The sequence below is a fragment of the Crinia signifera genome, chromosome 5 (assembly GCF_055691185.1).
Source record: "Crinia signifera chromosome 5, ASM5569118v1, whole genome shotgun sequence".
NCBI lineage: Eukaryota > Metazoa > Chordata > Amphibia > Anura > Myobatrachidae > Crinia > Crinia signifera.
In genome coordinates, this window is record NC_139221.1 from 235,186,147 (window position 1) to 235,202,645 (window position 16,499).

The window sequence follows — 16,499 nt, forward strand, 5'->3', positions numbered from 1 at the left end:
ATAGACATATAAATCGGTGGGTGGGTAGATAAATGGTAAATCATTAGATAGGTGGGTGGTAGAAGTGCAATAGCTGTAAAAAAAAATATTTGGGTGATCCCTCACTGCTTGTGTAATTGTGCAGCTCGGCCAGCAGGGCGTTGTTATTCTTTGGGCCCCACATATTTTTTCACTGAGCACACTAACTGTAGATAGATAGATAGATAAATAGGTGGGTAGGTAGAAGTATGGGAGAGAGTGTGGATAGGTGTATACAAAGTGACTCATTAGATAGACCGATAAATGGTTTGGTGGATAGATGAATGGTAAATCATTAGATTTGTGGATGGGTGAAGCGTAATACCTGTAAATAAATATGTGGGTAATCCCTCACTCCTTGTGTAATAGTGCAGCTCGGCCAGCAGGGAGTTGATCTTACTCAATATCTCTGTATGTAGAAATATCCTGATGGCAGCCACTTGTCCTCTGGAATGGGTCCTTAGGGATCGGGCTAGGTATCCCAAATGTCTGTCAGACCAGTGTGACAGATGGTGCTCTAGTTTTTCAGGTGTCCAATGAAGATAAATGCAGTATAGTTCAATGGCAGAAGGTAGAGTACCAGTATAGCAATATATTAAAAATCTCAAAGTGTTTCCCTGATAATTTATGACCTCCGGCTTCCTCAGGAGCAAGTGGAGGAAGAGGGCAGTGCGAGACATATGAAGGGAGAAGGTAGTTAGAGACGTATGGGGGGAGAGGGTAGTGAGAGACATATGGAGGGAGAGGGTAGTGAGAGACATATGGAGGGAGAGGGAAGTGGGAGACATATGGCGGGAGAGGGTAGTGCGAGACATATGACAGGATAAGGTAGTGAGAGACATGTAGGGAGAGGGAAGTGAGAGACATATGGAGGGAGACCATGAAAGACATACTGAATGAAAGACATACTGTATAGAGCAGAGGTGGCCAACCCGCGGCTCTCGAGCAGCATGCGGCTCTCCCACTTCTAAAGTGCGGCTCCTGCTCGCACTGCTGCCCGACGCGGCGTCGCCCACCGTCCGTCCCCCTTCAACCGCTGCTGGTTCCCGAATGGTAGCGGCTAGTTACACTTCATGGAAAGGATCTTCGATGACGTCACTTCCATGTGACTGCGGTCGTCATCAGGGGGAGGTGTCAGCACGCAGCCTGCTGCCTGAGCGCACAGCACAATTTTCCTGGCGCAAGAAAGTGTACGGCGGCATCAGGTACTCATACTTGGAGCACCACACACTTACACTCTTCCCTCCATCTATGTCACTGATGCGTTAGATGGGTGGAGGGGGAGAGAGTGCACCGGCCCCGGTTTTCATGTCACTGCTGGGTATTGGGGAGGGGTGCTCTGGCCCCGGGGGTACTGCCACTGGGTTTAGAAGAGGGAGTTGTGCGGGGAATAGTGCTCTCTTGGGGGGGTTGGGGGAGAGTGGTCTGGTGGAGGAAGAGAGTGCTCTTGCGCTCCTCACACACACACAAACCCAGCACCAGTGCACACCACCCCCATGAAGCACCTGACTGCACCACCCCACACCTAGCGGCAGTATATCCCAACACACACACACCCAGCAGCAGTGCACTCCATCCCCCTCACACACTCACACCCAGCACCAGAGCGCACCCTCCCCCATACCCAGCTGCCGTATATCCCCCGCCCCACACACACCCACCCACGTGGCGGCAGAGCACCCCCCCACACACACACCCAGCACCAGTGCATCCATCCCCCCCCACACACTCACACGCAGCACCAGAGCGCACCCCCCATACCCACTGTGGGGGCATATGTGTGGCATTGTGGGGGTATATATGGCACTGGGCGCATAACTAGCACTGTGGGGGCATATATGTGGCATTGTGGGGACATATCTGGCACTGGGCACATAATTAGCACTGTGGGGGCATATGTGTGGCACTGTGAGGGCATATCTGGCACTGGGCACATAACTAGCACTGTGGGGGCATATGTGTGGCATAGGGCATAACTAGCACTGTGGGGGCATATATGTGTGGCACTGTGGGGGCATATATGTGTGGAACTGGGGGCATACCTAGCACTGTGGGGGGCATATCTGGCACTGGGGGCATACCTAGCACTGTGAGGGGCATAAAGTTTTGTCATGTAGCCACTCCCCCTTGTGTCATATGACCACTCACTTGACCACACCCCTTTTTGCCGTGCGCATGATGTCGGCTCTTTGGCTTGATTGCCGAGTGCACTTTTTATGAAAAAGCACCCCATTGGTTCCAAGGGGGTAGATGTATAAGTATTTTTCGGCTCTTTACCTCGGACCGGTTGGCCACCCCTGGTATAGAGGAATAGGGTAGTGAGAGACATATGGAGGAAGAAGGTAGTGAGAGATATATGTTGGGAGAGGCCAGGGTAGTAAGAGACATATGGAGGGAGAGGGTAATGAGACACATATGGTGGGAAAGGGTAGTGAGAGACATATGAAGGAGAGGGTAGTGCAAGATATATGGAGGGAGAGGGCAATGAGAGACTTACTGTATAGAGGGAGAGGATAGTGAGAGACATATGGAGGGAGAGGGCAATGAGAGACATACTGTATAGATGAAGAGGGTAGTAAGAGACATATGGAGGGATAGGGTAGTTGGAGACATGAAGGGAGAAGGTATTTAGAGACATATTGAGGGGGTTAGGATCATTTGGTCTACAGCTTGTTGATCAAAAAGCATTAGGTCAACACCATTAGGATGACATGGGGAAAGGTCGACATGGCTTTAGGTCAACAGGTCATTAGGTCGACACAAGCATTAGGTCAAGATGGTCTAGGTCGATAGTCAAAAGGTCGACATGGGGTTTTTCACTTTTTTTTTTGTACCCGAATGTCGACAGAGTTGGAAGTGCACCGCATCCCCTCGCATCGCTCGCTATGCTTCAGGCACGGTGTCTCGCTGCACTCGGCACACTATTTTATTCTCCCACCACGTCCTAGTGGATGGTAGGGCATGAAATACCACCTGTCTGCACATGTTGGTTCAAAAAACAGTGAAAAACCCCATGTTGACCATTTGACTGTCGACCCAGACCATGTCGACCTAATGCTTGTGTTGACCTAATGACCTGTGTGAGGTTATCAGATTCACTGTAAATCTGTAATTACTATATTTTATTAGGTGTAGTAATTAATGTACTATTTTAGTCCGTCGGTACCCTCTTGTTCTCCATATATGTCTATATACTCCCTATATGTGTGTGTAGTTCCAGATCAGATCGCTCTCGCCCTAATATGGTCTGCCAGGAAATACCCAGGAAATAAGTCACCAAAAGGTTATGTCCCATTACCATACTTTTGTTCCTGCTATCACAGGAGGGTGGAAGCTGAGGGGCAATCTCCACAGGGGGGTTTACAATTCTTTGCAAACCTCTGGGCTCTAGCAGACTTTGTGGAACCGGCCACCACAGGGGGTGATCAGCCCATAATGTAATCAGCCGATTATTGTTCCTGCTGTTTACATGAGGGGGATAGCTGAAGGACAATCACCACAGGGGGTGATCAAATTCCCCTACTATCAACAGGAGGGTTGTCCACAGGGGGTGACCACCACATAATGTAATCAGACTGTGTTTTATATCTTGGGTTGACTCTGCTATGCATATCTTGGCCACTTCCAGACTTTCTGGAACCGACCCCAGCAGGGGGCAGAAGCAGATGGGCAGCAGCAGTACCTGGGAGGGGGGATAAACCTGACTTGAATCCACCAATAGGGATTGAGTGCGAGCCCACTGATGGTATGGAGAAGCGTGGGAATTGGAAGTTTTTAAAATGACTCGCACACAAGCCAGGAGGGGGGAATTGATGGACTGTCCTGGACTAAGAGGTTATGCTCTGTCTAGGTATCGTGTGGACTTATATGCTATCACTGCTGTGGGGATTAAGTGATAGTTTGCCCTGTGGAACTGATCTGGGACTGTGACTATACAAGGACTGTCTGTTTGGGCCTGCTACCTGAATATCTTTCTACTCTGCAATTTACCTTTGCCACTGTTTATTGTCTATTTGTGCGTGCTGTGGAAAATAAACCATTCTTCTGGTTTCATCTGCTCGGTGTCTGAGTGATTGAGGAACTCGTACCCTCACATTTGGCGGCAGCGACAGTGGGATCATTCAGACACCAACCATCGAGCACAGAAAGCACAGAGAACAGAGGATCAGACCATATGTAAGGAAACGGAAAATGCAATAAGGTGATGTTCAGCAAGTGAGCAGGTGTCAGTCCTGTGAAAGGGAAAATGTTTCCAAGGAAAGAAAATCGATGCCTCAAGACCCCTGTAGCAGAGGAGCTCAGGGATGGAGGTTCTTCAGTGTATCGGCAGGCTGGGAAGCCGGATCTGTTATTTATTGTCAGGAAAATGCAGTATATCTGGAAGTACTGGGAAGACGCTCAGCAGATGGTCAGCGGGTGGAGAGTATCCAGCATACAGGATAAAGTGTGTTACCTGGGGGATGCATTCCTGCACTGTAAAGGTGAGGCCACTTCTTGGAATCTGCTAGGAGAGCCAGAGTTTGTAGAATTTACAGAGGAAGTGATTGCTACAGTTACCCAGATGCTACAAAGAGGACAATATTCTGAGGCTGAAGGACAAGTCCAGAATAAATTGATGCCCCAGATAGAACCAGAGGAAAGGTCTAGAAGGGGGCTACTGCAATCTGGGCAGACAACCGAGGGGTCTGCCACAGAATTAATTGTTACCGCAAGAGAAGGGTCGTTGTCAGGGGGGCCCCTAACTGCCCTTGAAGAAATGAGTATGGAGGAGCTGATAGCAGAAGGTCAGCTGCGAGGTATACCCATCCAATCCTGCACTCGCGGGGAAATCCTTCAGCAGATCCTTCACGATCAGGGAGATCCTACAAATGCATTTGCTGATTATCGAGCCTGGATCCTCCATTTCGGTGCCCAGCTGAGTGTGTGGGAACAATTGCAGTGTCTGGAGGAGTGCTTCGTGGTGGCAGAGGAAGAGGCGATTGATCGGGGGCTCCTGGATACCCCAGCATGGCAAGATCAGTGTCGCAGGGGGTGTGATGAAAGGCACCGTTTGCAATTGCTTCTCCCCCATCCTAGGGAGGAGCTGCACTACTGCTTCCCTTTTGCTGAGGTGGGAGATGCAGAGCTATTATCCTGCTGCCAGGGGATCTATGAGGACTGCGTCCAAGAAGAGATCGCCGTGGTTAGAGGAGTATCCGACAACATCCAGGCCACCAGCCCACCAGTCACAGATGACGTCGTGTTTGGGGCTGCCCAGCATACTCAGCTGGGGAAGGAGGCTATCGCGGAGAAGGAGGTGTGCGCAGAAGTAGCTGCAGGTGAGCATCTGGCTTTTAAGGGGACAGAGCTGACACAGCCTGTCCTGCAGCCACCAGCGGAATTGTTTGTGATGGAGGGTCCCTCCTCAGCCCTGGACATTGAGACCAAATGCTGGACTGAAATGTGCCATGCCCCTAGTTTGGGTTTGGGGGAGGAAGGACATGACGGGGTGGTGGAAGTGCCAGGGCCAGAGCCCCTATATTGGCCTGCTGTTTGGCCCCTGTTCCTTGGGCAAGAGGGGGAGGTGGAAAGTGGTCCCTGCCCCATTGTGCCCGAGGCAAAAGTATTAGTAGGTTACAATGTTGCAGAGGGGGGGTACCCAGAATCCGAAGAAGAGGAATTGCTACAGCCCTTGTTAGTTCCAATGTATGACTTAGACTGTAATCATGCCCTTGCTGGTTCTGCAAACCAGCCGCCTTTTACAAGATGGGTTTGGTATGATGTCACCCTGTGGGACTCAGGTGGTATATCCAAACCCCAGATTCTCGGCTCTGCATCCCGCTATTCCAGGTTGTTATTGGTTCCTGAACAGCTGGGTACCGGGACTACAATAGTAGGGGAAGGAATGTGAGGTTATCAGATTCACTGTAAATCTGTAATTACTATATTTTATTAGGTGTAGTAATTAATGTACTATTTTAGTCCGTCGGTACCCTCTTGTTCTCCATATATGTCTATATACTCCCTATATGTGTGTGTAGTTCCAGATCAGATCGCTCTCGCCCTAATATGGTCTGCCAGGAAATACCCAGGAAATAAGTCACCAAAAGGTTATGTCCCATTACCATACTTTTGTTCCTGCTATCACAGGAGGGTGGAAGCTGAGGGGCAATCTCCACAGGGGGGTTTACAATTCTTTGCAAACCTCTGGGCTCTAGCAGACTTTGTGGAACCGGCCACCACAGGGGGTGATCAGCCCATAATGTAATCAGCCGATTATTGTTCCTGCTGTTTACATGAGGGGGATAGCTGAAGGACAATCACCACAGGGGGTGATCAAATTCCCCTACTATCAACAGGAGGGTTGTCCACAGGGGGTGACCACCACATAATGTAATCAGACTGTGTTTTATATCTTGGGTTGACTCTGCTATGCATATCTTGGCCACTTCCAGACTTTCTGGAACCGACCCCAGCAGGGGGCAGAAGCAGATGGGCAGCAGCAGTACCTGGGAGGGGGGATAAACCTGACTTGAATCCACCAATAGGGATTGAGTGCGAGCCCACTGATGGTATGGAGAAGCGTGGGAATTGGAAGTTTTTAAAATGACTCGCACACAAGCCAGGAGGGGGGAATTGATGGACTGTCCTGGACTAAGAGGTTATGCTCTGTCTAGGTATCGTGTGGACTTATATGCTATCACTGCTGTGGGGATTAAGTGATAGTTTGCCCTGTGGAACTGATCTGGGACTGTGACTATACAAGGACTGTCTGTTTGGGCCTGCTACCTGAATATCTTTCTACTCTGCAATTTACCTTTGCCACTGTTTATTGTCTATTTGTGCGTGCTGTGGAAAATAAACCATTCTTCTGGTTTCATCTGCTCGGTGTCTGAGTGATTGAGGAACTCGTACCCTCACAACCTGTCAACCTAAAATTATGTTGACATTGACCCATGTCGACTTATCTTCATGTTGACCTAATGGTGTCGACCCAATGCTTGTCGACCATCATGCTGTAGACCAGGGTAGTGAGATACATGGAAGGAGAGGGTAGTGAGAGACATATGGAGGAAGAGGGTAGTGGGATACATGGAGGAGAGGGTAGTGAGAGATATATGGAGGAAGAGGGTAGTGAGATACATGGAGGAGAGGGTAGTGAGAGACATGTGAAGGAAGAGGGTAGTGAGATACATGGAAGAAGAGGGTAGTGAGAGACATATGAAGGAAGAGGGTAGTGAGATACATGGCGGAGAGGGTAGGGAGAGATATATGAAGGAAGAGGGTAGTGTGATACATGGAAGAAGAGGGTAGTGAGAGATATATGAAGGAAGAGGGTAGTGAGAGACATGGAGGAGAGGGTAGTGAGATACATGGAAGGAGAGGGTAGTGAGAGATATATGGAGGAAGAGGGTAGTGGGATACATGGAGGAGAGGGTAGTGAGAGACATATGAAGGAAGAGGGTAGTGAGATACATGGCGGAGAGGGTAGTGAGAGACATATGGAGGGAGAGGGTGATGTAAGACATACTGTATAGAGGGAGAGGGTAGTGAGAGACATTTGGGCATATCCTCTGCTAAACCCCCCCCCCCCCCACACACACACAAACTTCCCCACAACTAGCCCCTGCATGTTACACTATTAAAAGTGTTTTAAAGAAAAATTTGTAAATGCCAGTGACTGCCAATCTGAGAAAATGAAATACCACGGCAAGCCTGTTGTTGTTATAACATCGGTATAATCTTTATTTAAATCAATTATTCCCCCCCCCAAGACTATAGCAGCAAGATAATGGGATTAAGGTGCAATCAGTGATATGTGTAGACTCATCAGGGAGATTGCTACAATGCCACAGGATCTTCCTGACAATCAGGGAGTCACACGCATGCTAGTTATGAGGAATGGTATCAAAATTCAGTTTACTATTCTTGATGTCAAAGAAAGTGCAATCATAAATAACATTAAATACATTCAACTGGTTTCAACTAGTCTATTACATAAAAGCATAAGATATGTCTAAAACTGAGTATCACTCCTTCACTTAATTACTAAATAAGGGCGAAATGTAATAGGTGGCGATTTTTGGTCATGTTTAAAAATCGCACCAAGTCGCACCTTTTTTGCCACAAATTTGCATATGTAATGAGCCGGTCCTGGTTTCATAAAATCACAGGGACAAACAAGTTGGGGTTCCCTTGATTTTACAAAACCAGCACCAGGCTCAAGGGCCAGTCCTTGTTCCCAAAATACGGTGGGACAAAATGACTAGGGGTCCCCCGTATTTCAAGAACCAGCACCGGGCCCAACCAGCCAGCAGGTTAATGCCACAGCCGCGGAGAGACTTTTTATACAAGTCCCCCCGGCCAAAGTCGTTGGTCATCGAGGTGATAAAATGGTGTAAAAAATAGCAAGAATCCTGTTGCATATTGCTGTGGAACTAGGAGTCCCAGCAAGCCTGCACCGCTGGGACCTGTAGTCCCACAGTAGTACAAATAGTTAAATAAATACACACACACACACACACACTGACAGTAAAACTTTATTACACACGGAGCCCATTCATCCAATACTCACTTATATTGCATGGAGCATCGGTCCCCTTGTCCAGTTGTATCCATGTGGGTACCTGTGGATAGAAAACATACTCACCAGCAGTCTTCAGCGCTTCTCCGGGACCCCTGCACTGCTGTAACCAAGTTCTGGTCTTCCGTTTACTTCTGGGGCTCCATCCCCCGACCGGTAGTTAGGCCCGCCCACCAGTCAATCATGGTCTGGGATTTCCCGATGCCAGACCATGATTGGTTGGTGGGCGGGCCTAAGTCCCGGTCAGGGGGCAGAGCCCCACATATAAACAGAAGACATGGGGGCGGGGGGTGTTACAGCGTTGCAGGGGTCCCGGAGGCGCACCCCCCTCTCCAATTTGGAGAAAACTGTGCAGCCGAAAATTAAGTCCTGGCCTCCCTTTTAGCTGTGTGAATAAGAAAGTAACCATCGAAGGACTTTTCAACTATGCGGGAGGGCTCTCGCACGATTTGGAACTTGGTGTGCCAAGTATTGCATGTGATGAATCACATGCCATTTAACCATCATTGCCTTCCCTCCCATTCTGCAGGAGACTCCCTGAAATAGCAGCAATCTCCCTCTCTCCCTCATAAGTCCACCAATCTCCCTCATGTCACCTAGCCCACATTACACTGTTACATTATACTTACCTCCCCTCCTGCATTCTGCAGGAGACTCCCTGACATAGCAGTAATCTCCCTCATTAGTCTAGCAATCTCCCTCATGTCACCTAGCCCACATTACACTGTTACCTTTTTGGGGAAAAAAGAAATGAGAGATAGATACATTTACATTGAATCATCAGCACCAACACACATCTGTTAACTCTGGGTGCAGTTACAGACTCGGGATGTCGGAGCACTTTAACCCTTTATGTTATGCTTTGTAAGGGTTAACACATCTGGTTTATCAATTTGTTGGTTTAAATAAATAAATAACATTTCGACATGGAAACACATGAATGGACTTATAGCTGGCAGAATAACTAGAATACACATTACACCAATACAAAATTGCTGCGGGAGGAGGGTCGTCCCTGCGGCTGCTGAGGGGGGGGGAGTACATGTCAGCCTGAGGGGGTAGTCGGAGGGGATGCTGTCTGCCGCCTCTGCTGTACCTCCCCCTGGCAGCCGGTCACTGCAGCGAATGGACAGTCAGCATCGGCGGTCCCTCCGGCACATGGGAACTAGTACTAGTTTCCATGTGCCGGAGAGACCCCCGCCGCTGACTGCCCATTCGCCACAGGTACCTCGCAGCTGCAGGGGGGAGGTACAGCAGTGGCAGCGGTGGACATCATCCCCTCCGACTCCCCCCTCAGGCTGACAGGTACTCCCCCCACACCCCTTAGCAGCTGCAAGGACCCCCCTCTTCCCCCTCAGTATTTTTATAGAACAGAAGTGGAATATATATATATATATATACACACTCCAAAAGAATGGCACTCCAGAGGCAGAAAAAGTTCAGCACATAAAAACGTGTATTGAAACAAGCTTTCGGGGTTTGATCCCCTTCGTCAGGATACACTGACGAAGGGGATCAAACCCCGAAAGCTTGTTTCAATACAAGTTTTTGTGTCCTCAACTTTTTCTGCCTCCGGCGGGGCCTTCTTTTGGAGTGTGTGTATCGACTATCATTTGGGCACCGAGGCCCGTTGCTTGGATGTTTTCACTGAGTGCCGGCAGACTTGGAGTATATTAATATATATATTATATGCCCCACTGCACTGCTTTGCCCGGGGGCCCTAATGATCTTAAGATGGCCCTGCCCTTTGGCAACGAGCAATTTCACCCCCCTTGGCAACGAGCAAGCATTTTTAATGACATGCACAAGGAAAGGCAGGGCTGATTCAGATATGGGATTTGCTGCCTAATTATGGTCTCAGAGATAATGATGTGCATTCAGCAGAAGCCGGTTTATTTTAATTTAAATAAACTAGTAAACAAACCAGTGACAAGGGTGATGGTGAGATGGGGTGTCTGCTGCATTGCCTGGCCAATTTATAGGGAAAATCTATTATTCCTCCTTTTTCATGTAATAAAATTATTAAAAGATACAGATTAAACAACCCCCGGTCTATTAAATTGACAATACATCGTACCATATATGTAGCCTTCGTCGTTCTACATTATTGTGTTTTTTTTGAAGAGGCGCTGGGACTTGGTAAGTGAATAGGGCACAAATAAAATGCTGTTACTGGCTGTCTTTACACATTAATTGGCCTGGAATTTTGTATATAACAAAATTCTAACATTAATGTATAGGGTTCAGTTTAATTATCAGGGCCAGTACTATGTCTGCAGAAAAACAATGTTTACTATCTGTTTATTTAACGGTGTCAAATTACACTAAATTAACCCTTCAATGGTGGAATCCATCCTTCCCACTGACCAGCAGGCAGATAGTCTACACTGTGCACATACAGTCAGTGCCAGCTCAGCCAGTCTGTGTATATACAGTTGAATGCACTTCTCAAGTAGATGAATTAACCCTTGCCATGCCAGGGACTGAGAGTCTGCTCCTCTGACAATTAGTTTGTGGAGAGGGAGAGTTGTGTAGTGGTCACCCGGGAAGGAGTCACAGAGGTGCATTTTTGTCATCTTTGAATACCATAGAAAGGTAGACCAACACAGACAGTAACTAACAAGTCCCCTTCTGTGCTACATTGTCTATGGGGCTTCCAATATGCTCTAAAAGCCCAATCCCACATCCTAATGCTGCTGTGCAGACTGCTGGGGTGGCAGATGGAGGGAGAGAGGTGCGTGGCTGTGATTTGTGCTGGGATTTCGTGATGTTGGCAATGTTGCAGTGACACTACAGATGATATGACTACCTATGTGAGGCGCACTGTTAACGTGGAGATGACACTATAAGAAATGGTTAGTAAGCTGTACTGGTGACACTACGGACCCTGTGTCAGTAAGCACCTCTCCCCCTGTGTTACCACCAGTGAGGAAAGAGAGCAGCACAGCCACAGACACACGGACAGACGCCACCGCCTCCGTCCATCTGTCATCGCAGCTGCAACCTGACTTGTCATGTCATGCATCACCACATACTGTCGAAAGTCTCTCCCCAGCCCCCTAAAGCAATGCAGCGGCTACCCCCGGTCTCCACCACTCTGCTACCCGCACGCACGGCCACATGTCTGACTCTGTCCCCTTCAGCTGGCTTCCGCTGCTATCATTCATCATCCACCGCTGCTAATATATCATTCATTCACCCACCCATATTGCGCACGCTCCACCTTCCCACGTCTCCTCGCGGGACCCGACCATTGGCTGCCCATTTGAGCACGTGAGTCTCGCGTCAACTGAGGGGCGCGACTAGGGCAGTACTGTTACGTAACACATTCTCGGCCTTTTGGCTAAGATCAAGTGTAGTATCTGTTCTTATCAGTTGGGTATGGACTGGCCTCTGGCAGAGAATAGAGAAAGGTGAGACTGAGTAGCTGCTCTGATGGGCGGAGGGTGTGGGACCCCTCTGTTTTTTCCCGGGAGTAGTGAAAAGTCTCACTGAGTATCTTCACCTCTGCCTTTGGTAGGAGGTGTTGTTTCCGTAAATCCACTGGTAAGAGGGGGGGAGAAACACTGGGCCTAGTAGTTTGACTCTCTTGACGGGGTTTGTAGCCCCCGAAGGATGAGTCAGCGAAAGGCTCAGTCTAGTATCCAATCCCAGGGAGCGGAGAAAGGTTGGGACTGAGTAGATGGCTCCTGTTCCAGAGGTTCGTAGCCTCTGATGGGGAGACCGCGAAAGGCCCAGCTTAGTACCTTAACCCTGGGAGCGGAGAAACACTGGGACTGAGTAGATTGCTCTTCCGGAGGGGGTGCAGCCCCTAAGGGAGTCTTTCGAAAGGCCCAGTGGAGTACCCATTCCCATGCCAGGGGCTGGAAAATGCCTGCTGGTGAGACGGAGAAAAGCTTGGTCGGACGCTGAAGGGTCGGCTGCCTGGAGCCCGAGGCTGCACTGTGCCCCCGGGGAAACTCGGGGGTGCCTGATCTGCACTGGTGTCCAGCACCATGCACTTTATGGCACACACACTGCGCACTTCCCTCTAGGTTAGGCTACACGTCCTTACCTCGTCCTTTTGGATGGGGTAGGACAATTTTTTTACACCCCCACCCCGGCCTTCTGGCTAGGGCCTCTTTTATTTATTTCTTTGATTTGCACTTTTGAGCACTTCACGTTTTTCGTTAGTTTGTCACGTTTTTTTGATTTGGGTAGTGCGGCTGTCCCTAACGGGCCTTCCGTTCCCCAAACGTGGCTGGGACTCTTCACCTTTTGGGGAGAGTCCCGGTCCCCTCGAGGGCAACCCCGAGCCGCAAGGCGGAGGGAAGCCTAAGTCGGGTCTCTCCAAAGCACGGGCTGCGGAGGACCCACCGTCCGAAACCCTTCCGGGGGTGGAGGAAAAGCGGGTCTCTCTAAGCTTCGGCGAAGAGGACCCACCGATCCCTTTTTTCCCTTCCTTGGCCTTATGGTTGAGGGGGGTTAGGGGAACCATGGGGCCTTTCTCCTTTGGGAGAGGGCCACACGTTCGTACGGCTGCCCCCTTTGCACGTGTTTAGGCACAGCACTGGTGGTGGTGGGAGCACACCTCGGGCTCCCTGAGTTTCTTCAAACTCATTCTGTGTTGTTGGCAGTTGGCACGTCGCTATGGTAACTATTCACGCGGCGTCGTCGTCGTCGACGGTGACCGTGGTGGCTTCACCTACGAATAAATTGTGTTCACTGCTTAATTGTGGACATACAGCCGTATGTACTACTAGGCGTGCATGAGCGGAACTAAATATGCGGTATACTGTACAAGTATACACAGTCTTTAATATACTGTACAACACAAGCCAACCGTCAGACAATAGAGGCAGCATCTCATGGACTGCCAAGCTGTACACAGCATCTATGTGAGTGTCAGTTAGTATGTTGTGTAGGTAAGAGATTATCACAGCCAGAGAAGGTTATAAAAAAAATTCCAACGTTACAGTTTAATTATTCTGAAAATAGAATCTAGGGTTGTAACCCAGAGCTGAATGTATATTTTATAATACCACCATTCACTGTTGCTGGGGTGCAAGGGTGCCATTGGTAAGGGGCCTAGAGGATCCCGGTTATGATAAAGTTGCATACCAATTTCCAAGATTTTTATGGTAAACAATTGCATACCTCCCAACCGTCCCTATTACCGTGGGATCGTCCCGGTTTTTGGTTGACGTTCCCGCTTTCCTCCCACGTCCGGCAGTGTCCCGTGTCGGAGGAGGGGGGGGGCAGTTGGGAGTTCCCCCTGTTGGTTGAAGTCCTCCCTGTTAGTTGCTGTCCAGCGGTAAATGCGCATAGCGTCTATCCCCGGCAGCCAGAGGGGCTGGAGTGCATGGCCATGCCCCCACATCGTCAAAAGTGGGGGGCGTGGCCTCGCGGGGCGACGCGATTATAGACCGGACCCCTCCCCTAATTCCAGCCATGCACTTTCAGCGCTTGCATTTGTCTCTCCTCAGCATGACGAAAAGTTGGGAGGTATGCAATTGAGTCTGTACCGGCAAAAAACAAAGTGTACCGATGTACCGATTTAAGCCTGGTTTCAGAAGGTCTTCCTTCTTCCCTCGATCGGCCCATGCCGCGGGTAGTAAACACTAGCACCCGTTCCCAGTGGTGCTTTGCGGGCCCCAGCCAGCATGCATCACGCTGACGTCACGAGGCTCCGGCACGTACCCTCCAGCACTCCTCCATCGGCGCATGCTCTTACAAGGCGCCATGGAGCAGGAGGACTCTGGAGTAGGGATGGACATCGTTGCCATTGCCATCAATGGTTGCCATCGATTGCAATTCTGCAACTGGCCATCAATAGTGCTTAACTATGCAATGGATGACCATCGATATTTTTACATATCGATGGTCATCCTTTGTATTTGAGTGATTGGCCTGTGGGCCAATCAAAACAGGGGGTGGAGCTTCGTGGGTGTCAAGGGTGGAGCTATGGCAAAAGTATTCGACATCGGCCATGAACCATCGATGATTTCAAATCATTGATGGTCGATGGCCATCCCTACTATGGAGTACCTGTGGCGGCTGGTGGGACACAGTGAGAGGAGAGCATGGTTCAGCGGCACACAGTGAGTGGGCATACACATAGTATATATATTCTTTCTACGCATATATATATATATATATATATATATATATAGATATATAGATATATTTACACACACACACACACACACACAGGTATATAATATATGCAGAGCCGGATTAACAATGGGCCTGATGGAGCTACAGCTCCAGGCCCACTCTCTAAATAGGCCCATTTCGTAGCTGAGGGTCGGGGCTTTCCAACGATCCCAGCCCCGCGTCTCTAGCCCCCCGGGAACCGGAGATACTGCCAGGCAAAGCTGGAACATTTTCTCCATAGGATAACATGAGACCCACAAATTCTGACTCCCACCTGGTTCCAACGGCATCACAGAAGCTCAAGGTTGATCTCAGTCTAACCCAAATTGCTAGGCCTTCAATCTGATACCAGGTTGGTCCATATGGGTTCATTGGTTCTAGAGATATTTCATATAAACCGATTTTTTTATTTATTTATTTTTTCATTTTTGAAATGTAATTTCATGGTTGTTCATGTTGTTTGAGGACAGGACAGATTTCTCTGAAACCAAATGGCCCAGTTTCACAGGACCAAATTCATTTGAAAATTTTTTGAATCCCTCGTGTAAATGGGTTGGTTGGTTCCGAAGATATAGCTGGTTGTTTAAAGGGGGGAGGGTAGTTTTCTCTCCTCCTCACACCAGAAAATGCAGGAACTAGGCTGGTGTAAAAGGGGCCAATCCGGGAATGTCCCTGCATGATCCTGGGTCAATATTACTGGGTAAATCCCTGCATTTTCTGGTGTGAAAGGGGTATTATATCAAATAGCTGGGACCTACATTGCTCTAAATACAGCCGGGCAGCCCCCTGCTCTCTGTCCGGCTGTCAATGGCTGTCATTTCTACCTGGCGGCGGCTGTCCCTCAGTTACCACAAGCATGTATTCCCCCCTTGGCAATGAGCATGTAATCCCACATGGCAATGAGCATGGAAACTCTGGCAATGAGCAGGGAACCCCTGGCAATGAGCATATAGGTAAGCAGCACTTATGTAGCATAATTTTTAATAGGCATTATGGTGTTTGGCTTAATACGTAATAGACATTATGGTGTGTGGCTTAACATGTAATGGATATTATGGTGTAATTTTTAATGCACACCTTTGGCGCGCAATGCCCGTTTATGAATCATATTGTGCATTATTGCTCAATCTGTTTGGTATAGTGTGTATTTTGCCTCAATCCATGTGGCAGAATGTGAATTTTGGCTCAGTCAGTGTGAATTTTTTTCTCATTCCATGTGGCATATTGTGTAAGAGTATAAAGGGGTGTGTACAGTATAAAGGGGTTACTATTGTGTTGCATGATTTGTCTAAGGGATATATAGGGTCCGGTATGATATGCTGGCGGTCTAAATACCGACGCCAGACTCCCGACCGCCGCAATGCCGAAAAGAGGGGCTGTGGATCGCTCCCCCTTTTGGGTTCACTGCACTCGCCAAGCAGAGGGCACGGTGCCTTGCTACGCTCGGCACACTATTTTATTCTGACTGGAGTGCCGCCTCACCCCGCAAGTATCTTAGGACATCGGCATCCTGCGGGTGCACCTTTGGATATCTCCCTGCATTTTTCCTATTTCAGCCCCCTGCCTTTTCCAGGCATATATAATTAGTTGAAAGTATTTACACAAATAGAGACACACCCATAAGCAGACCACCCAACCAGAACACTGGTCACGCCCCCCACATTATTAGGTGCTTGCCACAACCCCTATTATTGCGCATAATAGGCCCTTGATCATTTTCAGCTCCAGGCCCATTTAGACCTTAATCTGGCTCTGAATATATGTATATTAGTATATTATAGGA

General features: G+C 48.9%; 1 pseudogene; it reads left to right on the plus strand.

Moving 5' to 3' along the window:
- The first annotated feature begins 11,904 nt into the window (after positions 1-11,904).
- On the plus strand, positions 11,905-12,041 carry LOC146006102 (U2 spliceosomal RNA; annotated as a pseudogene).
- The last annotated feature ends 4,458 nt before the right edge of the window (positions 12,042-16,499 follow it).